Genomic DNA, 25,967 nt, shown 5'->3' with positions numbered 1-25,967 from the left:
CTATGAAGGACGTATGTAAAGAAATACACAGGCAGTACCAGCAAAGCACCTAGGTGGGGGCAGAAACACAAAATCAAATAGATTGATTTTTGAATTCAAATGATGCTTTAAAACTATTTCAGCTTGAAGTGAAACTTGTGCAGGCCAATGAGGGAAGGCATCTTAAGTCCATGTTTATCCACATGGATATCTGAAAACATTACACACACACACACACACACACACACACACACAGCTCAAACCAAAGATCCAGAATAGGAGTTCTCTTATCTCATTCACATCAGACCCAGCGATTGTAACTTCCTTAAGTTGATACTCCAAACCAATCTATAGAGCAATTAATTAATACTTTAAAGGTCTTTAATTTGCTGTACCGTTTTCTTAATTAAAGTATATCTACAGCGAGCGAGTACATCTTCTCTGTATATGCATATTTTCACAAGTAACAGAGTCCGCAGAGTGCTAATTGATATCCTGGTCTCCAGATAATACTTTACTAAATGAAATGACAATTATAACCAATTAAAATTCACTTTACATACTACTTCACCTATTTTGTATGTATTATGCATGAAGGCAGAGAGCGCGCTGCCTCATCACTCTGGATTTGTGTGTGTCTGTGAAACTGATGGACAGCTTCAAGGTATTTCTTTAAAGCAAGGGTTGAGTTGCTGCTTTTTAAAATTTACCTTCTTATTTTTTTTATTCTTTAAAAAGCTTTTTAAACATTGTAGAATTTTAAAGGTGAATTTATGTTCCCTGAGTGTTTCAGTTTCTGAACAACAACAGATGAATTAAAGCCTAATATATTGTATTAATGATTATGGGTTAACATGCTCACTTGGAATATCACTAGAAGATGTAAGCCATTGAAATGTACCCATTCACTAAACAAGATTTCATCCTGACTCTAATGATAGGGCTACAAAGAGCATCACAATAGTTCTATATGCTCCAGAGCTCCTTAAGGAAAAACAGGGCATTTTCACTTACAAAATGACTACATGCTTTATATCAGTGGGACAAGGAAATATTTAAAGAGAAAACAGTAGAAGGTTGAGGGAGCAATCTTTCCACATCTCTGATCAATTCAGAAATCAAGGGGATATATATTTTTATTATAACTCCTTGAACATTTGCTTTGCTTTGTGATGTCAGGAAGAGCAGATTTGAAGATCCTGCCCTATCTATGAGTCAAAATCTCCTTAGCCAAGCCTTTATCTAAAATAGTTTGATTCCTCCTCCCACAAGGAAAAGAGACTCATCCCCACACTATACACAAACCCTAAAGAGATCATTACCTTCCCTGTGACCCACTGCACTTTCACTCTTTAAACTGCACCATCTGTGAACCAGGTTTGAACCAGAATGTGCAGAGAGGCATGCAAGGTGGCTGGCCCACAGCTAGGGAACACTCTAATTCTGGAGGCTGGCCAAAGAAACAGTGAGCATATTTCCGAAACATTTATTTAGACTGGCTTTCAGTAATTAGAGCTCAGTCTGTTTCATTCAGACGGTTTAACATGTCATAGGCGGAATGGGGGGAGGGAATCTATTTTCTCCATGTCTCTTTACAATTTTGGTTTTGGTTATAAAACACTGTTACGTATTCCAGGTCTTTAGGATGGGTAGTGGAAAGTAAATTAAAGAGATAATCAACAGTTTAAAAGTATTTTATATAGATGTAAGTAGTACAAAAGTTTCTCAGTGGGAGACAGAAGGAATTGCTTCAGCTTGACTGAATGTTGTCAGATATGGGACAGAGAGGGAAACGTACTTGATCAAGCTGTAACCAAGGGGAAGAATTGGATTTCTGTAGCAAAGTATATGTTGAGCATTATGATGTTTTCAATCCTTGGGCTTCTCTAACTGAGGGTGCATCTACATTGTAGAAATAATGCAGTTTGAAACCACTTTAACTACCATGGATCAATCCTAAAAAAATCCTAGGATTTGTAGTTTGGTGAGGCACTTCTTTTGCCTTCTCTTCTTTCTCAGAGAAGGATAAAGACCTTATAAAACTACAAATCCCAGGAATCCATAGACTTCACAAAGTGGAACTAATCCCTTAAAGTGGCATCAAACTACGGTATGTCTACAATGTAGATGCACCACTAGGCTACTGCCACATTGCAGTTAATGCAGTTTGACAGTGTTTTAAATGCCATGGCTCCATCCCATGGAATCCTGGGATGTGTAGTTTGTAGTGGCAGTAGAGCTCTCCGACAGAAAAGGCCAAATATCTCACAAGACTACAAATCCCAGAATTCCACAGCATTGAGCCATTTCAGTTAAAGTACTGTCAAACTGCATTAATTCTGTAGTATAGATGCAGCCCGAGTGTCATACATGGGGGAACTGTTCCAGAACGAACACACACACACACGGTAAGGCAAATTCAGCATATGCTCAAGCCCCATAGAAGTGAATAGGGTGTGCTCCTATGCACAGCGTGGTGTGCACGCCACAGGGACACATGCCATAATGTCCTCCTAGGCTTCCCATCTGCGTGACCTCAAGTCCACGTATGGGAAACCTATGTATGGTGTGGATTACAGCCGAGAAAGTACTTCCCATCTGAGATTCCAGAGAGTCTTTGCTAGACAACACAGATGATCTGATTCAGATACAGGAATGTTTCAGAAAAAAGCCTCCTCTCTTTATGTGTAAAACCTTTGCCCTGAAGGATTGGGCTACAGCTAATAAAACTAATTAATTAATTGCCAAACTTCTATTTCAGAGTGGGATACAGTCCAGTTCTGGGCACTACAATTCAGAAAGGATGTTGACAAGTTGGAGCATGTCCAGAGGAGGGTGACCAAAATGGTGAAGGGTCTAGAAACCATGCCTTATGAGGAAAGACTTATGCAACTGGATATGTTTAGCCTGGGGAAGAGAAGGTTAAGAGGTGATATGATAACACTGTCTACATATTGGAAGGTGTCATACTGAGGATGGAGCAAGCTTGTTTTCTGCTGCTCCAGAGAATAGGGCTTGGATGCAAACTACAGGAAAAGAGATTCTTCCTCAACATTACGAAGAACATCCTGACAGTAAGAGCTGTTTGACAGTGGAACACACTCCCTTTAAGAGTGGTGGACTTTCCTTCTATGGAGATTCTTAAATAGAGGTTGGATGGCCATCTGTTGGAAGTGCTTTGGATATGTATTCCAGCATGATGGGGGATTGGACTGGATGGCCCTTGTGGTTTCTTTCAACTCTATGATTCTATGAATACAAACAGATTAAAACACTTTTAAAATAATGTCAGCACAATCCAAATAAATTGCAGTTCAGTAATCCAAGACCAAACTATGATCATCCACAAAGCTTGGCTGAACAACCATGTTTTCATTTAGGCCCCAAATGAGTCCAACACCAGCACCACTTAGTCATCCAAACAGAGACATTCTTCAAAAGGAATGTCAGTAAACCATTTCAAAGGGATCTTCAAGTGCAGCTGAACACTCATTTGGTGAGATGATTGTGCAAAAGCTGAGGGGGGGAACCTGTGAATATATGTGGAACAAAAGGTGAGTGTTCCATTGTCACAGAGACTAATTCTTTCCTCATCACCACTATCATAATTAGCATTCCAAATGCATACTGCAAAACCTTTATGCCCTATTGCCCACTTTTTATTTTCTGTTAAATCATGTGATCTACCATGCACCTGTTTTTATGATGAATAATTTGCTATGTGACTTAATTTAGTTATTTAAGAATAACTCCACTGATGATCAAATGGGATAGGGACTCCTTTCCCATCTGACATTTCTTTTCTGCATTGAGGTGCAGTTAATTCCGCACAGGTGGGCCATATTATTTTAGAGACCACTGGTAGACCTCTGTATTTAAAGTTTCTTAACATCCTTGAGGAACTACCATAGTTACAAATTGCCAGTCTGACAAATGAATGGTTGGCGAGAAGTAGATTTGTGCTGCTGGTTACAATGGCGGGTTTGCACACTGCAGACAAAGAATGTGCCAGAGTGATGATTATCTGTTATCATAATGTCTGTTTTCAGCTGATATGATATAAATCTGGTTTAGGAAGATAGTGCATTGGGCTGCTCGTGTTAAAGAAGAAAAAGAAGTGTGGAAGAGAGACAAAACATAGTGGTATCTTCATAAAAATCAGCTGTTAGATCAACAAGTTAGTCTTCTGTTGTCCATTCTGTCCAGATAAGTTGCAAAATGTATTTATTTATGTTATTATTTCCTAAAGGAAATTATAACTATGCAGTAGATTTGGTCCATTGCTTTGGAGTTATTCCACTGTTCAAGGGTTTGGCAAAAATAAAATGTGCTGGTAACATCATAAATGATGGCCAAAAGGTACACACTCAAAAAAATTGATTTGGGGTTCATACAGAAGGGACAAATGTATTAGAAGTTTGCCATGTTTACTGCTGTATCCTTCCCCCCCACATACACACTGTTTTCTCCAATGTCCCAATAATTATTTGTTCCAGATTATTTTCTACCAATTTTATTCCCACTGTTATGGGTTTCTTTTTAATTCCAAACACACTGAAACAAAAAACTCTCCCCCTTTCTCTCCTTTTAGATTTTTTTAAGAGCCCTGAAACCTTTGGACTATAACAATATAATTTTTAAAAATAAATAAAACCAGAGAAGAGAAAATGTACCCTTCAAACTGTATGAGCACCAATACCTTCATTAGAGGATTGGTTGTTAAAGTTACTAGATGTTATGGAAATGGATAAATTGACAAGACTCATACAAAATCAGAAAAATGAGAAATTTACAGAGGATTGGAATTTGGGAGCGAAACATCTAAAAACAAGAATGGGGAAATATATTGATGTTAGAGCTACTGTGACAAATAACAAGAAAGAATATCTTAAAAAAACATTGGTTTAGGTTATCCAGCTGTAAATCAGTATTAGAATGACAATACATATAGTAACGGGATTGAACTAGGAAACTAGAATTAGAAAATAGCATAAATATACAGATTCGTTACAAGATATGGTACAGAAACCTTGACGAATCAACACCAAGAAGACTGTGGATCGGGAAGTAACGATTGATTGTCAGCTAATATTCCTTGTTTAAGTTTAGTTAGTTTATGTATTCTTTTGTATTATATGTTGTATAAATTGTCTTTCTGGATTATAGTCCTGGAGATGAATGTGTGATTTATGTTTGTTTATGATTCTTAAAATAGATAAAATATAAATATGAAAGTGTATGAGAACCTAAGAAACCATGTCTCACTTTAAAAAAAAGTTGGAAGAATCTTAAGAGCAAATATAGGAAGGTGCTGTGAACAGCCCACACTGACACAGAACATGTGGAGGCAGAAGAACTGGTAAAATCTGAGAAGACACAAGAAACTAAATTGTAAAAACTCACTGTTCTTCAGACAAATCTGGAAGACTCCTAACATTAGATCAGAAATCAGTTTTCTCAGAGAGATGGAGGAAAAAAACGATACCTCCCAGACCCCGTTTTTCAGGCGTGTGCTTTGACGGTTGTTTTTTAAAGGAAGCAAATGCACTCACACCATTCACTAACCATAGTGTTTTACCTCTCTTCAACTTGAGGTCAGTGGAACACATCTTTGTACATGAAAATCTGGATGATATTACATCAGCCTTGTAAACTTCAAAAGAATCCTGTGCAACCAATTAATGCAGTTTGACACCACTTTAACTGTCATGTTTCCTGGGGTTTGTAGTTTGTTGTGGCACCAGAGCTCTCTGACAGAGTAATTGAAATATCTCACAAAACTATGAATCCCAAAATTCCATAGACTGAGCCATGGCCATTAATAAGAATATAATAATCAAATTTTATTTATATTTCCCGCCTCTCCCTTCGGATCAAGGCGGGATTACATCAGTTAAAATAACAAGTTACAATATTCAATAAAATCACAACAATATTACATTATTACTAAAATACTGACTTGCCACCTGTTTGCCATTCTGTTTTCATCAAGAGTAGGGGTCATTCTGGGATTATTCATAAGAGATCAGGTGAGTATCAAACTGCATTAATTCTGCAGTGCAGATGCAGTCTTAAATTGAAGAAGATCCCAGGAAATGTAGAGCTACCAGCTTCCATGAAATGGTGGACAGAATTGTAGCATTAAAATAGCTGCCCTTTTAGGTTACTGGGGGGGGGGTTTTCTCAATTATTTAGAGAGTTTTCTAGAGAGTAGCAAAATGTTATCATTGTTCATACAGAAAGGCAAAGCATGTGGCTTTTGTAAGTGAAATTGTTAAAGAAAAACAACGGCTTGCTGTTACTTCATATGCCATCATGTATTTGTATCTGTTGAGTATATGCTTTTTCTATTTCCATTTCAAGGGAAGGTTCTCAAATATAAAACAAATACTAGTATAACTTTATTTTGCAATTACTGAGATTAATTTTTCATTAAGTGTTTTTCCCCATTTAGCAAAGTTGCTTTGTGCATTAAATGAAATGCCAAAGCAGACAAATGTAACCAACATTAAGCTAGCCAATAGAATTCAACAAACTGTTAAGGTCATTAATATAATTTGTTTTGGCTCTGTTACATTTCCTAGTGCTACTCTGAGTAGTTTGCCGGGCACATCGATTTGTTTTCAGCTATTGTGAAATTGGATATCCTGGCTTTCATCCAAAGCACCCTCTCAATTTGCATATCTTTGTTATCATTTCAGGTTCTCAGAACATACTGTGGACTATCACACCATCTGCACCAAGATCCTCACATCCAAACACAAATTAAAAATGAAACTGTAAAATTTGCAAGGAAACAATGCAGACCTTTTATCTCATTCTCCCTCTGTTCATTTTCAAAAGAGAAACTTGCTTGTAGCCAAGCATAGCTAAAAAGGCTTTTATTAATTGGACTGGCATCAAGCATGCATACATAAAATTGTTTATTTTTTTCCCTATAAAGGGGTTGCCTGACATAAAAGGGTCTTTGAAGATGACATTCAGATTTTGACATTTGCATGATATTGTATAAATATCAGAGGTAGGAGACTTCTCTGACAAACCAGATGGGTCAGGAAAAGCACTCCCATAGATAGATTATTAGTCTTTTACTTAAAGCATATTAGCTTCGTCTCAAAGCTGTGAATTATTAGACAGCTAAAACAAACACATTTTCCCTACTAACCATGGCTTGCTTGCTTCATTTTTCGCTCTGAAGCCAAGAAAGGGGATTGAGGAAAATATAAAATAATATTGTTACTCTGGCATCCCTCTCCTTGTAATTCAATTAAGATCAAACAATAAAAATGAACCTCCTCTTTTGATTGCCATAGAGATTAAATCTTATTGCCAAACTTACTGCTTCTCAGTTGAGCTCATTTTGGTTTCAGGCATGGACTCTGAATGTTATTGAAATATGAAAAGGTATTTTAGGTCTTGGATTCCATCAATATTTGAATTAAAGAGACAAAGATTCTTCATTTTAACATAATTCCTATCTGCAGTTAGATGGCAGCCACAGGCATTTTAAGCAGGGTGTGAGGGAGAGCTGAGGAAATGCCAAGTACTGGGAATTTTGTTGTCACTATTGTTTCTTTTTTTAGAAATAGAATTGGTGACTGGATTTTTTTAGCTTGGATTTCAAACGAAGGCAGAGGAAATCTATATCTTTTTGATAATGCAAAGCAGTGAAACAAATCTGATTATAGGTGTTGACCTTACTGATCAACGAAGAATCCACCTCTGTCAGCAAGTAGTTTCTAAGAACTATACAGATTTCATTTGAAATTAATAGGGGAACAACCTGAAACATCACTTCAGGTTGAGAAAAGGCCGAAACAGACCAGCAGTTAGCACCAACTTGGGAGCAGCATGGGGGTGTGGCGTTTAGATGATGCACACCCCGATGCTGTCCCCAAGTTGGTGTCACACCACCCACCTGACTAAATGGCGGGCAGCATTGCAGTCCTCTGGTGGTGTGGCATTCAGACACCGCATGCCATAGAAGCACAGATGTGTCACTGCCATGGTGGAAAGGGCAGCTGTTTTCCACCCCAAAAGGGAGTGGCATTTTGCCCCTTCTTTTTGGGCCAGAAAAATGCAAGATCGGGGTTGCAGCATGCGGTTGTCATGTCCCCGATTTGGTGCTCTAAGGGGGTGGCCTTAAGCCACCCCTTTAGGGACGTCTGTACCAGCCCAAAGTTTCCAACATTAAAATGCTCCACACTATGGGTTGTTGATATGATAGGAACAGTAGCAAAAACAAGATTTTAATAATTATGTTCCTCTCTGCCTTCTTGGGGAAAAACAAACAAATCTGTAACAAAAGCTTTCAAAATATACAATGATGAACTGGGGAAAGAAGAACGAAGCAAAAGTTGGAACAGGAATTTCTGTGCAGGTTCATAACCTTTCCAGCATGAATCGATCATTTTTGTCAGGTTGCATATTATAGAGTTCCAACCATTAACCTTGTAAAATCATTGATCATAGACGATGAGAAAGAGTCTTCTAGCACTTTAAAGACTACCAAGATTTGTTTGGCATAAAATAGTCCTAACTCCAGACAACTTCACCAGATGAATCCTTTAGCTGTTAATTCAGCTAAAATGTGTACACGTTTCTGGGCTCAGAGTTTCAAAAGTTAGTTTTGAGATGAAGGAATAAAATTATATATTAGGGTTGCCAGGTGAAATAGGGGACAGCAACTCCTACTTCTATTCCCTCTTCTATAAGGCCATGAAACAGACAGGATCCTTCTCTAGTTTTCATTCTGGCAAGCCTATGTAAGAAGGGTGAGGATTTAATTTCTGGCTGAATACACTGAAACTAAAATGGATGGTATATAGGCTGATTCCACCTAAATATTAGGAAGAACTTCCTGATGATAAGAGCTGTTCAACAGTAGAATATGGAGTGTGGTGGACTCTTTATCTTTGGAGGTTTTTAAATATAGGCTGGATGGCCATCTGTCAGGAGTGCTTTGAATTTGCACAGCAGGGGTTTGGATTTGATGACCCTTGTGGTCTCTTTCCACCCTATGATTTATCCATCCAAACTCTCAAATAAAACTTACAAGTTTTGAATGGGAGGTAATTTAGCCTCGAGTATTATGCTATCCTTAAGACTCTCCTTTCTTCAGCTGTAGAGTGAAAACAATCTTGGTTGTATGTTGGACTCTTTTAAATTGTCAATCCATGGATGGAATTTTCATAACTCCTTTCCCATCTTTAAGATCCTTATCACATGGAGGCTTACTGTCAGCGCAGTGTTCTGGAAGCATTCCTGAAGCGCGAAGATGTGATAGCTGGTTGTGCTTCTAAATCATCATTGAGGTGTCCTGCTTCTCTCCCATCTTCAAACCATTCACAGAGCAGCCATTTCTTGAATAACAGGAAAGTGTGGAATGTTTTGCTGACATTTTAGTGACATTAAGCGCTTCTATGTGAAAATCCCCCTAAGTGCCAAGAAATTTGGGAAGAGTTGTTCTCTAGATTTATTAAAGGATGGATTCAGGATCAGTGCCACCAGTTAGGCAGAGAGATCTGAAATCAAATAAAGTTGCTGGGGGCCTTTCAGTTCTCAATTTCATTACATATTTTTACAAGACTGTAAGAAAGTTATGTTGACGGATATTTACATAACTGATCTGGGGACGGGGGACGGCCAGGCGGTCATAGTTAAAATTCAGATGTTGTATAAAATTGATTTTTGAGAAAAAGAGAGAAAAAGTAAGAATACATTTGGATGCAATATTTAATCCTATTGTACCTTTAGTATATGGACTGATGGTTTAGTTATGAAAATTTATTAGCTGGATGTGCAAAAATGAGGCAATACAGAAAGATACAACTGATATAATATAGCATACTATGGACATATAACTGCATGTTTTTTTCCCTTTTTCTGCCAAAGCTACCCCATTATTTCTTCCTTTCCTACTTTGAAAACATACCCTCTCTTCAGCTGCAACCTGCTACTTTATGTTAGCAGATCGCTAATCCTGGAGATTTTCCAATGCAGAAGATTACATTCCCAGAAATAGCTCCTCTAACTTCTGCTTGATAGGAAAAAAAAATAAGGGGAATGTTTTTCAGCATTAGATCTGAACATACAGGTTAGATCCAGACTTGTACTCAGCAAAGTTTCCATGACACAGGATGAAAGGGCTCGGTGCTGCTTTCTTGCAGTTCTTAGTGCTAATTCCAACCCTGTTTGAGGGGCTGTGTGGTCTGGATCCAAACCACGGTCTATTCTACCCAGACAAAATTAGTAAGTGGGCAGCCATTCCCAATTTTAAATGAGTACATAAATGTTAGAAAACCCAGGAAAATAACATGTTTCAATGGGCCACTACCAACTGCTTTTATTACCCTTTATATTTTCATCAGTATCTCCTCCCCACTTTTGTTCTTCCTGTGCCATTCAGACTTCACATTTCCTAGTTCTTTGTTTAGGAGGAATTGGAGACATATAGAAATACTGCATGCCCGAGGCTGCCTGACCTTGGGTTTCCAGGATGACCCTCACGAGTGTTTGCATGTGTTAAGAAAGGATGGCTGTCTATTTCTGTTCCACATTACTTTCACATGTGTTCATTCATAAGCATGTTCTGTTCCATTTCCACATCAAACCATTTTTTTAACAGCACATGAAAATAAGCATTATTTTTACTGTAGGTTCTACAAAATATAAATATTGTGTGTGTGTGTACACACCTTAAAATGTATATTTTGTTTGTAATTTAATATGAAATGTGTATTTATTACAACAAAACATGCATTTTTATAATATTTTGACATGTTTTGAAATTAACATCATATCTAAAAATCTGTAAAAGTGCAAAAGCTGAAAGTTAGCTCATCCCAATCTGCATATTGGTGCTGAAAGTGAGATCTTGGTCAGTTCATTGATTGTGCAACTCAAATGTTAGTGATGCTTACGGACTTTCTTTCCTCAAGCATCTTGAACATTTGGGTTGCACAATCATTATGTCAACAACAACAACAAAAACTAAAGGTCTGTGATCCTTGAAAATCAAAGAGGGAGAAGTGAACAATGCACTTTGGATACTTATGTCCAGATAGCACCATTCTGAAATGGCAGGCCAGAAAACCTACTGTGAAGCCTCCTGAGACAAATTTAATGAGAACAGAATGGATGGAACTGCCTTTATTGTGCCTGGAATAATTTGTACCAGGTTTTTGTTTTAAAATGTTAGGCAAGATTCTTCAGTCTGGGTTTTAAAGAAGCACATTGGAGTTCTGTGTGTTTGCTTACATTCAGATTAAGAGAATATGTTTTATTTCTATATTTCTAAGAGAGTGAGAGCATGTCTAATGGTAGAATTTCATCTGCAACCAAATGGTGTGATTCCATTAGCCCTAACTTGGGTGAATATACAGGGATTCAAAATCAGAAAAATATGAGTTTTATTGGTCTGGATGGGCAGTTCTGTCAGTTTTGCTTTTTGGAGCATTCTGTTTTTTGTTTTGTTTTAAGTTCTTTATATCCATTCTCAATAGAAATAAATTTCTCATCCACTGTTAGTTCAGAAGGTTATGGTACAGCCTACACTAGCATATCTGATAAACCATGCACTTTTTCATGAAAGCAACCAAAATACATAATTTGTAAACTAAAATATGGTAAATCATATTCAGATAATAAGTATTAGACTTGTGTGTGTATGAACAGCTGATTGAGCATGGTGTAATGTACACTGACTCATCTAACAATTGTATGCTTTTCATAAAGGCACCAATACAATTTCCATATCCTGAAACAATTGCAACACAGATGTTTTGTTAAATTAAAAACTAATATCCACATTTTAACAACATATGCCCAGTTTTCTATTTGAATTCTCTGAATCTGTACAGTATATTCATTGATCCATAATTAGTCAAGCTCAGAGTAATCCCATGAAAATGAACTTGGTTTAATATTCGAATGGATTTACTCTAAACTGAATTTAAGTGTTGTGAGGTGTATTTTTTATTATTTAAAAGAGCTTTTAAAAATTGAACTTTTCTGAACACCTACCCCAAAGAGTGGATCCTACAGAGGCCAGAAACCCATTTGGAAATTAAAAGAAAGAAGCAGACACTTGAGTAGTGAGGGAAGAAATTTGAAACAGAAAGTTTGAGGTAGTTATTTTAAGATTTAATAAATATTTAATGTTTAAGATACTTACAGTTTCACAACATGGGACACTAGTGTCCTTGTGCTTTAAAATGATTTTATGAACTCTCCATACATACACCACCAGCATTGTACTTTGCATGTGTGTTCACAAACAGGTTAAATATCAGGTTAACTGTCCAATGATTGCTTGCTATTATCTCAGAATTTGGTGGGTTTGTCTGTATAATATTTATGTGATTCACTGGGTTACACCAAGCTGAGTCGATTGTGCATGAAAACAAAACTATAGTACTATATATCGAATACTGAGAAAGGATCGCTACATTTTATTTCACAAATTAAAGCTAATTTTTTCTGGGAAAAAAGAGCATGAGCAATGCTGCTGAAAGTGTAATCCCTACTTTGCTCAGTTTATGTACTTGTGAAGAGGGTGTAGAAGGACATATCTTGTACCTCCTTCCACTATTATCCTGCAGGCTCAACAGCAACAACATTTCCCCAGCCTCTGATCAGCCATAGGATGGAACTGAGTGCATTCTCTTTCTAACTCAGGGAAGAAGGAGCAGCCTTAAATGGATGATGGAGACTATTCCTTCTTACCTAAGTGCCCAGGTGCATACTACAGCCAATCAGTGCCTATGGGAATGGAAATGAACCCCAAACACTTCCAGTGTGTTGTGAATCAGGGGAGAAAGTGGAAAAGACCATCATCTGCTCCCTCTCCTGATATGACTAGTGCAAGTATGCTGGCAGAGACTTATGATTTGGCAGTAAATTACCTGGATTTTGGCCAATGTTGTGAAAATGTATATGGATTACAAGCTCATTCGCATTACAAATACTACGCTTGTGCTTAGTCTCCTACATTACAATTATCAAATTTAGAGCACGTAGTTACTTTATGGGACGACACCTTCAAGAATACTGTGTGCTGCATGGATGCTGCTATGTTGACTGTATGATTCTGTGTGTTGTAGTCTTAAAAAATAACTTTTCCAAGCTATGAGGGTCAATATATGAACAGGAGCTGAAAGGCAATTGCAGTCTTTATATATACGAAAAAGCTCTGCGTTGTAATCAACACATCTCTACTTTCTGTTTTAAATTCTCGATATAACCAGGTTAACATTTATAATGAAAATATGAAATATGGCATAGATCTCATAGCATGAAACATCTGGTGTGAAGTTTAACATAATAAATACAACTTCAATGAAACTTAACATAATTAAACAAAAATGGAGCTAGGGAAGATTTCCAAAGAGAAAAGAAAAGTGTGTTTTGAATTCTTCAAGGTTGTAAAGACTCCCTGATGAATCTTTACTGTATCAGTTCATACTCTTGGGCAATTTGAATCTATTTATGTCAGATTTGGAACATCAGAACACAAGAAAACCATGCACTCAAAGTCTTGAGGCTATTGTGTTATCCTGTAAAACAGCTTGAATTCAATAGCCCTCCCTCATCACACAAATCCACTTTAAAAAGTGATTTGACCCTAAATATTGAATAAAATTATTATTATTTTACTTACTAACTCAGGCAATAGTTTATTATCTGAAACAATTTAAATTGAGAATTGAATTGTTTAAAGATTTAAATCCAATTGCTAATGCCAACTGGAGTAGACCTACTGGATAAATGAGATCTGTACAAGTGTAGACTTACTGTTCAATAGCTGATTCAATAGATCTATTCTACATGAGACTAACAATGGATTTAGGCTAAAGCCACCAATTCTTACCAGGTACAATTAAAAAAGATTAAGGTATTATTTATTACACCACAGTTCTGTTTAACCACCCTCCAGGTCACTATCTGCCCAAATGAAGGAATTTAATTTTAAAATCATACACAGCTATCTAAATATTTTAAATTAAGTATCCCCTTATTGCTGCCAGTTCATGAGAGAGAAGGAACCCTAAAATATAAAACCCTTTTGGGGTGGAGAAAAGGTGCCCTTTCTGCCATGGTAGCAGCTTTTCTGCATTTCTGTGGAGCGGTGAGTGTAGACACCGCAGCACAGAAATTCCGTAACACCACCCGCTGTGTGGTCAGCAGGGTAGTGTGATGATGGCTTGGGGGCAGCATTAGGGTGGGCACCATGTGTTCATCATGCTCCATGCCACTTTGAAGCCAGAATTTTGGGGCTAAGTGTTAGCCAGTACTGAAACCATATTTTACAACTTCTTTTGCAGATAACCACTCAGGATATGCACTATTGCAAAGGTATAATTCTGTATCTAGATTGTACAGTATTTCCCTAGCATCACCTGTTGTAAATACTTAAGCATCTAAATGTTGGAAAACATTGGGTGGCCTATTGCACCAAGACAAAACACTGCACACCATGTTACGGGATGTAAATTTGGTCACATATTCAATGCAAATATAACTACAAAACATATGGTTATAAAATATATATGTAACAATAAGGAAGAGGGGAGATGTGGCCCATTGGTACAGGACCAGCTACTGCTCTAGTTAGACGTGAAAACCTGTATAGGGCAGTTACATTTTAGTGTATGGCATTCAAATTAGGCAATCAAGGTATCATGTCTGAAATCTAGGTTGGTGGCATTATCTCCTGCATCCACCTGGAATGCAGCCCCTCTTCTTCCCTTTATCCACCCCTTGGTCAACTTCCCCTCCCAATTCAATATGTGACCAATGTCTCCTCCTCCCTTCCATATCTGCCACAGGAGGAGGCCAGCCTAGCTTGGCACCCAGTTGACAATGATTGGATCCCTCATGGTTGTGCACTATACGTCCTGCCAAATACTGATAAAAATCTCACAAGGCCTACTGTCCTGAAAGACTTCAAATGGGAATCACATTGGTTCATACACAAAGCCCTGCAATGACAATGCCACTATGAGGCTCCCGGTGTGCTACAGTGGCCGGCCTGGCTCTGCTGGCTTGGCACAAAAGCAAGCTCTCCTCATGCATCAGGTTAAGAAAAATGATTTTGCAGTATGTGATATGTTGCTGGGAAAAAATAGCAAATGAAATAAACAATCAAAGGAAGAAAGAGTTGGGACTTAAAAATGAGCCCTTTTATTTTCTGTTGTAATAGATCGTGGTTTTCTGTTCCACCCCCTAATTTGCAGATGTAGAACCAATTGCTAGTCCACTTTGCTCCAATACATAGAATTTTACCTCAGGAAACAAAATGCTTTGGTATATGATTTGATAGGCCAAAACACAAATATACTGCTATCATCTTGTTGTGGTATAGTTTTAAAGTTAGCCCCAGTTGTGCTTGTTAGCTCCCATGCTGAATCTATTTTGGGGCACCTTGAACAGCCCCTTTAAATTTAGACTATCAGGACCAAAAAATTACCTCTTATGGTTTGGCCCAAGCTGATTTTTGATGTAAGCAATAGATATTAATAGTTCTTGAACAGCAATGGTTTTTCCATAAATGAGCAAATAATCTGTAGGACTGTGGTCTCAGGTGAGTATTTGACCAATAGAAGGTACTGTTAAAAGCAAATTGTGGTAATTAAATACAAAGCAACAGAGCTGTATCATGTATAAGTAAAAACAAAAATAAGATACTGGTAAAATATTTTATAAAGAATACTACAATATTCCAAAGAGGTGCATAAGCCCCACAAAGTTCTTGAGAACTATGTGCTAAAAGCAGAGGCTTCAGCAGAAAACAAGGGGCTTATCTACACTTGAAAGAATACTGTGGGCTGTCCCTAGAGTATCCTCACCCCAAATGTGCCTCTTACTTCACTCTCTTCCTTCAGCAATGAGTGACTGCCTTCCCACTCATGGCTTTTGTTTATTGCCCAGCACCACTGCCAAGCTCTGAATGGGGCACCCAGTCATGACATCAATGCTGGGCACCTCATTCTGACATCAGAGTGACTTACATCCACAGCTCAACATCAGGCAATAAATAAGGATTATGTGTGAAAATGCATCTGCCTGTTATTGCTGGAAACCCCCTGAAAACCTGCAGCAAAAGGTGATTTTTTAAAAACACATTTTTGGGGAGAAAGCTGCCAATTGTGTGTGGGCATCATGTAGACTGTCCAGACCCGATTTGGGTTATGGCACTGTATTGTCTAACCAGGACTCAGTGAGCCGGGGAAAACTCAAGTTAAAGCATCAGTGTAGACAAGACCAAGGGTTTAACCACAGTCTGGAAACCACAGACAACAATGTTCATGCATAATAACCCTACTTTCAAAATTGCCTGCAACATACAGGGCAAATGATTATTTTCTAAAGCAAATCTGTAGATGAACAGTGTAGATTTGTTCATCTACTTCATAAAATGTGAAGTTGTGAGTCTATTTTCTCATGTTAGTGTTTAAAGTATATGTACGAAGAAGTTAAACATATATGCTAGGAGCATGAGCTGAGGAAGAGGAGAAAGAGAATTCACAATTGTTCAGGCAGCTTCCACACCAACTTTGCTGCAGAATCATGAAGTTTACCAATCTAATCCAAATATTATGAACCCCCAAAATTGCTGAGTTTGGCCTACTGGTAGCTTAATTTCTGTCTTTGGGCATTATAGATCATTGAAAATGAAATAAAAGTGTCAATAGTGTTTTAGATAAGTTGGTTAAGAGGTGGCTAAGGTCTCTTTGCCCTTTCTGAAAATAGTGTCAAACCAGATATTGTGGGAAGCAGTTGATCTGTGATAATCAGTTATATTGAGAAGGCAAAGGAATATTGTTTTTATCACATCCTCAGAGAACCTACCAGTAATTCCTTGCTTAACTATATTTCCTTCACAAGCCTCAATATTGTGTATGTCACAAATGAGATAAAGGAGATGAAAATGAAATTCATTTAATTTCTTGTGTAGGTCCAGAATATCCAGGGTGCTGACTTGTGTGACAAACTCTGTCAGAACTTGGAAAAGTTGCAGTTTAAATTAAAAAATCCCAGGCAAACCAGCATTCTGGAAGGAAGTTTTGTGAATTTTAATAACAAAAAAAGTAATGGATCTTCCCTAGCAAGACTATTTCCAAGACAAGATTGACTGATTGACTGACATACTGATTGTATTTATCTATCACCTCCTGGCTCACTAAGAGGCTCTACAGACCGGCATTATATGCCATCATGGGGGTGGTGCACAGTGTGTGGCGTACACACTCTAGCTGCCCCCACACCAACTTCCCTTGCAAGTTGAGTTATTCTACTGGGTGTTGCAATGGAGAAAGTCCTGTCACATGGACCCACCAACCTAGCCTTCCAGGGAGGTGGTATATTCAACAGGGCCTTTGCTTAAGATTTACTATGTCATGCAGACACCTATGGTAGGAATAAGTCTTTCAGATATTCCGACCTCACAATGTTTAGGGCTTTGTAGATCAAAATCAGCACATTAAATTAAGTTTGAAAGCAAATTTGAAACCAGTACAGATCTTGCGAGACCTGAAGTATTGTCTCTAAATTATACACCGAAAAACAGTTTGGTTGCTTAATTTTACCTTAGTTGTAGGGTAGCTCAAGGGAAGGCCCACAAAGGCCATATTACAATAATCAAATTGAGAAGTGATTAAAGTGTGAACCACTGTAACCAGATCTGGACTTCCTAGGTCAAGCAACTGGAGAAGGGCACTCCTGCCCAGAAAAGACACTTGGCAATTATGGGTCCCAGAGCACTTCCAAGCAAAAAAACAAAACAAAAAAACAAAACAAAAACAAACCGTGATCTTTCTAAACTGTAATCCCAGTTTTCTTTCCAAAACCTATGTAACTTGAATTTCCAGTAGTGAAAGGAACTGGTAACATAAGGATGAAACAGACAGGCATGAAGGAGCAGCTACCATGAGAACCAGATGGCTCTCTTTTAAAGCGGGCCACTGCTGCAGTCTGAAACAGGCCACTGGCAAGGAGTGCTTTTTCTCTGCTCCTTTTGCTGGCGGCCTCAGAGCAGCTTCCAGCCATGTTAAGGGCATGCGGCATCTGAACACCATGCCCCCGAAGCAGCCAGAAGCCGCAATTTTTGTCCCATCTTCTACTTACAGTGCCTTTTCTCTTCAGGGAACATTAAGAAGAATTTAGTGAAATGTTAAAAACTTCTATCTCCTCAAAACTGAGCTCCTTAAAATAAAAACAGTCTCACATGTCTCAAGTATTTATGGCTGAATTTAGTCTCTCTGTAAGGAAAAAAAGAAGATAAAAACACAGTTCCGCCAAGAAGCACTGATGGTTTGTCCACACACAGGTTATTTACTACCACATCAGTCTTCTTAATGAAAGAGAAAGAAAAGCATTTTAGATTGGGCATTTATTGTACAAGTACTCAGCCTCATTCATCGTATTTTTACATTTCACATGATGCAAGCTTCCAACGCTCCACTGGCATCATCATCATCATCATCATCATCATCATCATCATCATCATCATCATCACCATCATCATATCTTGCCCTTTTCCCCAAAATGGGGTCTCAGAGCAGCTTCTTCATCAGGCAAAAGTTTTAGAAATGACACAAGAGAGATTAGGAATTATGATTTTGTTTCCTGTTTTTTTTGAAATAAGTTACCTAGCCTGGCTACAAAGTGTTGGCTAACATCCTGTCCAGTTACAAAATTGCATTATCTTGTAACTGCACAGGATTCATGTTAATGGTTGTTAAACATTGATCATGACCCTCAAACCCATCTTTTGAGACTGGCAGCACCCTGAAAAAAGGATTTCCAAGGCACTACAGATAAGAGCCCCAGAAAATCATGTCTACAGTGCTCTCCCAGTCATGAGGCAGAGAGGAACAAGCAGTTTCAGCAGCAGGACCCCAATGAGTCTCTCCAGCTGCCTGCTCCCAATTCAACCCCCAAATGAGAGAGAACTGCAAACGTAATTTCCCAGTGCCCTGATCTGCAGCACTGAATCACTGTTAGTAATGAACTGAGGTTCACCTCCCTGTGTGTCCATAAAGGATTGTCTTGCTATATGGCAGAGAAACAAAGCTGACCAAAATTCACAAATCGAGGATGGAAAGAACTTGAGAAAATTTTCCCTAAAATCTGAAACAAACATTTTCCTTTTTGACGTATCGTTCATAAGCCTCAGATGGGTCAGTCCCTCTCTATTCACAGCTAGGTCTACATACTCACACTCACATACTCCTTTCTGCTGTGCCCCATGAGTTGTCAGTCTCTTGAGATTTAGAGTGGCATACACATCTTTCCCTGTGAGTCATTAAACCCCAGTACATTAGCAGTTTTGTGTGTGTGTGTGATACCACATAAAACAAAACTTAAATCCCCAAAGAATCTCTCTACTTAGAATTCAGCAGAGCTGGTATAGCCTAGTTTTACTGATGTTTCAAACTTAAAATTGGATATTTTCCTCTGGCTAGCAAAGTAATCTTTTACATTGATTTATGTTCAAATACATAATAACTGGCCAAATATATGTTAAAAACATAAGGATTACCCACAAATGAATTTCACCACAAATGAAGTAATGTATAAACACAAACCAAAGACTATTTTTCTATGTGTAAGAAACAAATTTAATTATTACCAGCCTTATTACAGTCCTTCAAAACAGTCCATTGCCAGCACCTACGTTTTATGCTTTCAATTCTTACTCAGCTTGGCCTCTTAATGATTATATTAACAGATGTGGGTGTTAACCTGTTTGATTAAAGCAACTGTTGTTTCAAGCCTTTGCTGATTGAGAACCCTTGATTCAGGTATGCCTTGATGTATTATTTTAAATCAAATGCTTTTTTTTTCCATTTAGCTTTTCTTAAATTTATGCTGCCCTCACAGAATGTGGATTTCAATTAATTTATCCGAGGTGACCAGCACAGCTGAGATACTGTAAAATTAACTAGCCAAGCTGCTGTCATAGCAAAATTTACTTTGGAAATGTGAGTGTTATACATAAAACTGGAATTAGGCTCACAAGCATAAGATAACACATTTTGAGATGCAAGCCAGGAGTATGCAGTACTGCCAGTCTTAATATGCACTGCTCTCTAAATGAGTGCCAGTGTTAGAACAGCGAAAATAATTTTAAGATGCAGTATTTGCTTAAGGAGATGTAGATTTTTATTCTACATATTCTGCTTCAGAAATGTGATTCTTTTGTTTTCTCCAAGGCTCTGCATATCCAATGAACTCCATAACTTCAGACAAGTTCCATCTTAAACCAGTCTCAAACACTTTGAAATTTAGCAACTGGGTAAGTACAGGAAATCTCTAGTTTTAGCAATATATTGATCCTGTTCAATGGGATGGTTTTAGTGGTAGCCTTCTGTATGATGATGGTATCTCTGCTCCTGGGTGGACTGTTTTATTTCTCATACAGAAAGACTTCTCAGAGGGGAAAAACAATTCAAATTATGCAGGAATGATTAGGACATTTGCAAAATGTCTTCTGGTGAAACCCTTCCACGTAGCTGAGAAGAGCCAGCTATACCAATAGGGATGGCAAGATGATTGCCCCAGATAACAGAACCTAGGGGTCAGCAATGGCCATCTCCTTGCTGTTCCTTCTCTGCTCTGTTGCCCTCTACTGGAGGCTGGAATTATGCATGTCACACCAAACCACTTGTGTTGGCCTCATGCTTTCCAACCCAGCTACATGATAACTAGAATGCCAATTGCTTTTTTAAATGGAGTGCCATCGGTTTCCCAAGGGTACTTACTGCCTATACATATCCAACCTAAATCAACTGTGTTCTGCTTGCAGTGGTGGATATGTAATCTCTTGCACAAGGGAAGGGATGGAAATAGGTAGTCTAATAGGACTTACCTATTAGACTACTGCATGAACATAAAAAGGTCAGTATGGTATAATGATTTGGGCATTGAACTAAAACTCTGGGGACAAGCTTTGAATCCCCACTTTGGATCCCATGTGAAAATCCACTGAGTACTCTTAGGAAAAGCACATTCTCTTAGTGTATGACAAAGGCAATGGCAAACCTCCTTGGAATAAATTTTGCCCCAAAAATCCTATGGTAGTGTCACCTTACGTTGGAGTTGAAGGCATATACAACAAAAGCAAATAAACTTTTGTACATGATTTTGCAAAGGGGTGTTTTTATTTATTTATTTCCAGGATTTATATCCCACTTTTCTCCAACAGTGGGATTCAAGGAGTATGAAACAGTGATGGTGAATATTCTTTATCCACACATAGTTGACTGGCTCTAGACCAAAAACCTATCAAATGGGATTGGTTGCACCTATTTTTAAAAACCACTCAAGTAGCCATAAATGACAGGTTCACACATGACACATGGTCATGACTTCATGTTACAGTGCCAAGTGGTGACTTGCATATGTAAAACTTGGCCATAGAACTAAAAAGTATTTGATTTCATTTTCATTATTTAAATAAATGGCACCAAAAAAAAAAACCCAGTTCAGACATATGCAGAAATAAGGGATTGAACAAGTACACAAGGCTGTGCATATTATTCTCCTGCAGAGTACTGCAGAATCTGACTTTCTGACAGTACAAATATTAAATGTTTTAATTTTGAATTGTTGATACAATGAGATGTTTTAGAATTATTAATATTAATCTTTCTGGCTTCATGATTCTTTGTTGAGCTGTATCTTCTTTTGATATTGCCTAATTTTAGATTGTTAAATTACCTCCAGAAAGGTGATGATATAAATGGAAACTTTAATTGTTTTTATAATGAAGAAATAGAATTAGTTTATTCTGTGCTGGGAAACATATTTTAGCAAAACAGCAAGGTTTGTATTGACTGTCTCTTGTCTTATTACCTAATTTACTGATCTCTAACTTAGGTAAAAGCAAATATATATAAATATATAAATCCATGATTGGAAAGCATAGATAAAAATAATATGACACTGAAATTTATATTTAAAAAGTAGTGCACTTCATTGCAATCAATTTTTCATTATGTTGTTGAAATCAATAGCTACAAATAAGATATAAAAACTGTATTATTGATGTGGCACATGTCAGTATAAAATGTGCAATTTTCTATAGCATTTCACTTGTGGAAAATTGTATTATACAATTTCCAGCATTATACACATTGGTCTGCAGAGAATGCTTATTAAAATCAATGTAGTGTAAGTCACACTCAGGAATATTTTACCAAACAGGGAGAGAGAGAGCAGAAAATTTACAGCAGTGTTGGAGTTGCAGGTAAACTGCTGTAAGTAAGTATTCATTTGCAGAATACAGGGTAATTTGTAGCCTGAGTCTCATTTGTAGGGCACAACATGATGGATACCAACCTTGCATTTTCCTTGCACATACTTGGAATGAGAGTAGTGGGTAAACAACTCAAAGGAACAGCCTGCTTCCTTCCACAGACAGACTAAAATCAGGAAATTATGCACTAGATAATTTACAAATATCGAGTTATTGTAAATTAGTTTTTTTTCCAATAGTAAAGGCAGCCAAGTAACATTACTGTTCTAACTTGATGGTGATTAATGTCCCTTCTTTTGTATTGTCATTGTACCTGTTTTACTTTTATAGTTCTCAACGAATGGTGGAGGAGGAAGACAATATAGTTCAAGTGCTAGCTTGCGTTGTGTCTTGTGATGCTTCCTCTGTGTTAGCAAGTAGTGAAAGGAGAGTGTGTTTTGCACCACAGGGTAGTGGCTTGGAGCATTTAGAGCAGGAACAGATAATTGTGATGGTTCCAGGAGTCATTCATTTCTTTTCTTTTTGTATCCATGTATTTTCTTTTTTCTTTTCTTTTTTTGTTTCCAGGGGCTGCAAAAAATCAGGGTGAGCAGATGTCATCACTGCAAAGGAGGACAAGGCATCACAAAATTTAGGACATTCAAGAAAAAGGGAGAGCATGGCAAAATAAAAGCTAAATACCTCAGATAAATATAAATTCATGCTTCTTAGTCATGCTCAAAATGGAGGACATTTTAGATTTCTTCCTGGGCAGAAGGTTGAAATATAGGACATGTCCTGGAAAAGGAGGACCTCTGGTCACCCTGCCCAAAATGCAACAAAAGAAAACAAATGTTGAAAGTGACCACAACTTTCTAGTTTTGAATAACTGCTGCTACAAGTTTCTGGAACCATTTAAAAACATGTTTCTTACTACTGCTGCACAGTGTTGGTCTCTGTGGCACGTTACAGACTGCTTGAAAGCAGTGGTCTGCCAGAGTTGCCGGTTGCTGCGTCCGGGAACTGCAGCGGCCAAACCACGCAGTTCCCAGGCGTGGCAAAAAGAAGCCCGAAAATGGTGCTTCTTTTTGCACCCTGGAAGTGGCGCTGCAAGGTGCTAATCACGCACTCGCGGCATCACTTCCAGGGCATGACGTGCGGATGCTACGTCTCCGGTATGTCAAGATGACAGCGCCCGTGTGGAAGGGCACCACCATTTTGTACGCGCTCCGCAGGAAGTGACGTCCCTTCCTAACCCTAGTATGCACGGAGCTTGTACTTTATGTCCGTCCGGAACGGGCCTGTGCTACCATGCTGCAAAGGGTTATTTGGGCCCAATGCTAAATAAGTTGGCTTTTCATGTTGTACAATTAACAGCCACTTTAACAGCCTTGGCAACATCCTATGGAATCCTGGGATTTCTAGTTTGTGGAGGAGTGGAGTGCACTGGCTGACAATTCTAACTACCCTTCCCTAAACTGCCAATCCCAGGATTCCTTAGGATGGAACCATGGCTATTAAAGTGCACTGATAGCACTATAACTGTGAAGTATGTGAAAGAACTCCAGGAACAGGAACATGTAAGGGCATTCAGTAATAGCAGGTCATCCATGTGTTTGCTGTGCAACATTTTAGAGGGCATTCTGGGGTTATGTAGTGACTGAGACACAGGATTGTATAAAATGGGGACTGGGCAGTATAGCAAGTGATAACCCTGATGATATTTTGGCCCCTATCAAAAATGTACCTATTTGGACTAGTCATCTGGTTATTTTACTTCCTAGTTTAATAGACTTTTGTCATTGCTGTTTTCATTAAGGATTTTTGTATTTTATCCAAATTGTTTCTTACCAGCCCCACACTTTATTGTTAGAACCCTTCTGTGAAGGACATTGAAAAGCTTCCTTGGAAATGGAAATTAACACTGTGCAGCGTCATATTTAACACTTCATTTAATGCATCAACTTTATTTTTGTGAGTTTTTCAAAACAACAACACATTTTATAACTAGATTTCATTACACACACACACACACTTTCCCCTTTAAAGGGCTTTTTTTTGGGGGGGGGGGATTTCCATGTGTAATATCCACTCTTTTCCTTTCAGCACTGCTAAAAGTTTTGTTATACTTGTACACAGCATAGCATAGTATAGAATATATAGCACATCTCTAGAAAATCATCATGATTTAGAGTCTTAACAAATATCTCACAAACGTAATACATACAGAGCCCAAAGCACTATTTCAGCCTTAGGAGTCATCTTAGCAGCTCACTGGCAAAGAGTAGCAGAGCAGAGGGACTTTAGTTACTTCAGCTACTAAGCTGTTATTATACAGTGCAAAATATATGTCTTCTACATTGACAGGCCACTTTCCTTTGAAAAGTGCTCATGTTTTCTTTTTTAAAAAAAACCATGGGTATCGCTTAAGAAATGTCTCCAGTTATGGATTAAAATGGTTTGGGAAATCTTTTAAAAATCTTATCTTGCATTTATTGTCGACAGTGAAAAAAAGCAATTGCATTGAAGGTACATTTGACCCACTTCATTATTGTAAGACATCATATTCAGACTCTATAAGATTGGAATCTAGGACTCCAGAGGAAAGATTCAGCCCTGGAATCTTTGAGCTTATCCATGTCTTAGCCATGTGGTGAGATAGGCAGCATCCACACTACAGAAATAATCCAGTTTGACACTTAAACTACCATGAGTCAATGCTATGAATTCTGGGAATTGTAGTTTGTTGTGACACCAGAGCAGAGAACAAGAATATTTTACTTTCTCATAACAGAGCTTAGAACATTTTAAAAGCAATTTGTAACCATTGGATTTCCAGTCCCCCAACCCCCACACTTAGTTACCATTGCAGTTATAATTTTTAAAAATCAATTCTCTGTTTTTCTTGTTCCCAAATATAACTAAAATAGTTATTTTTAGCAATTTAAATTTCAAAATGCTACAAGTAGTTGGGCTCTGATAGAAAATACATGTAACTTGAGATCACAGACACTTTGCAACTACAGTTATGCCATAAAAGAAGATATGTTATCTCTCTTGACGTCACAATCATGACTGAAACTAAATATGCTGTTATTGCAAGAAAAATTAATTATAAGTATCTTTCTATTTGTAATTGGTTACCTTCTAACTGCACTCTGGCTGGAGCTACATACTAGTGTAGTGATGGCGAACATTTTAGCGACCAAGTACCAAAAATGAATGGTATTCCCACACTGGATGTCAGCTGGTGCCGGGAGGGGGGACTTCCAGGGGCAGGGCATCTGCCTTCTAGAGGCAGGACTTCTGGGGGATAGGACTTCCAGGGGGGAAAAAACAAGGCACCCTCTCTCAGTCTCAGACTAGCAATAGCACACACACCCCGACGAAACATGCCAAGAAAACTCCATGATAGTTTCATCTTAGGGATGCCATAAGTTGGAAACAACTTGAAGACACCACACACAAGTCATGCTCTCTCAGCCTCAGAAGACGGCAATGGATATCCCCCTCTGACAAAGCTTGCCCCATAATAATTTCTCCTAAGGTCGCCAAGAACAACTTGGAAGCACACACACCTCCCGACAAAATTTGTCAAGAAAACCCCATGATAGTTTAACCTTAGGGTCGTCATAAGTTAGACACAACTTGAAGGCACCACACACACAAGTCACGCTCTCTCACCCTCAAGGGATGGCTCAAGAGGAAGAGGAACAGCCTTAACTGCATCCCCAGAGACAGTTGAGAG

The sequence above is a fragment of the Sceloporus undulatus genome, chromosome 3, assembly GCF_019175285.1.
Source record: "Sceloporus undulatus isolate JIND9_A2432 ecotype Alabama chromosome 3, SceUnd_v1.1, whole genome shotgun sequence".
Classification (NCBI taxonomy): Eukaryota; Metazoa; Chordata; class Lepidosauria; order Squamata; family Phrynosomatidae; genus Sceloporus; species Sceloporus undulatus.
Note: the sequence above shows the minus strand (reverse complement) of the source record.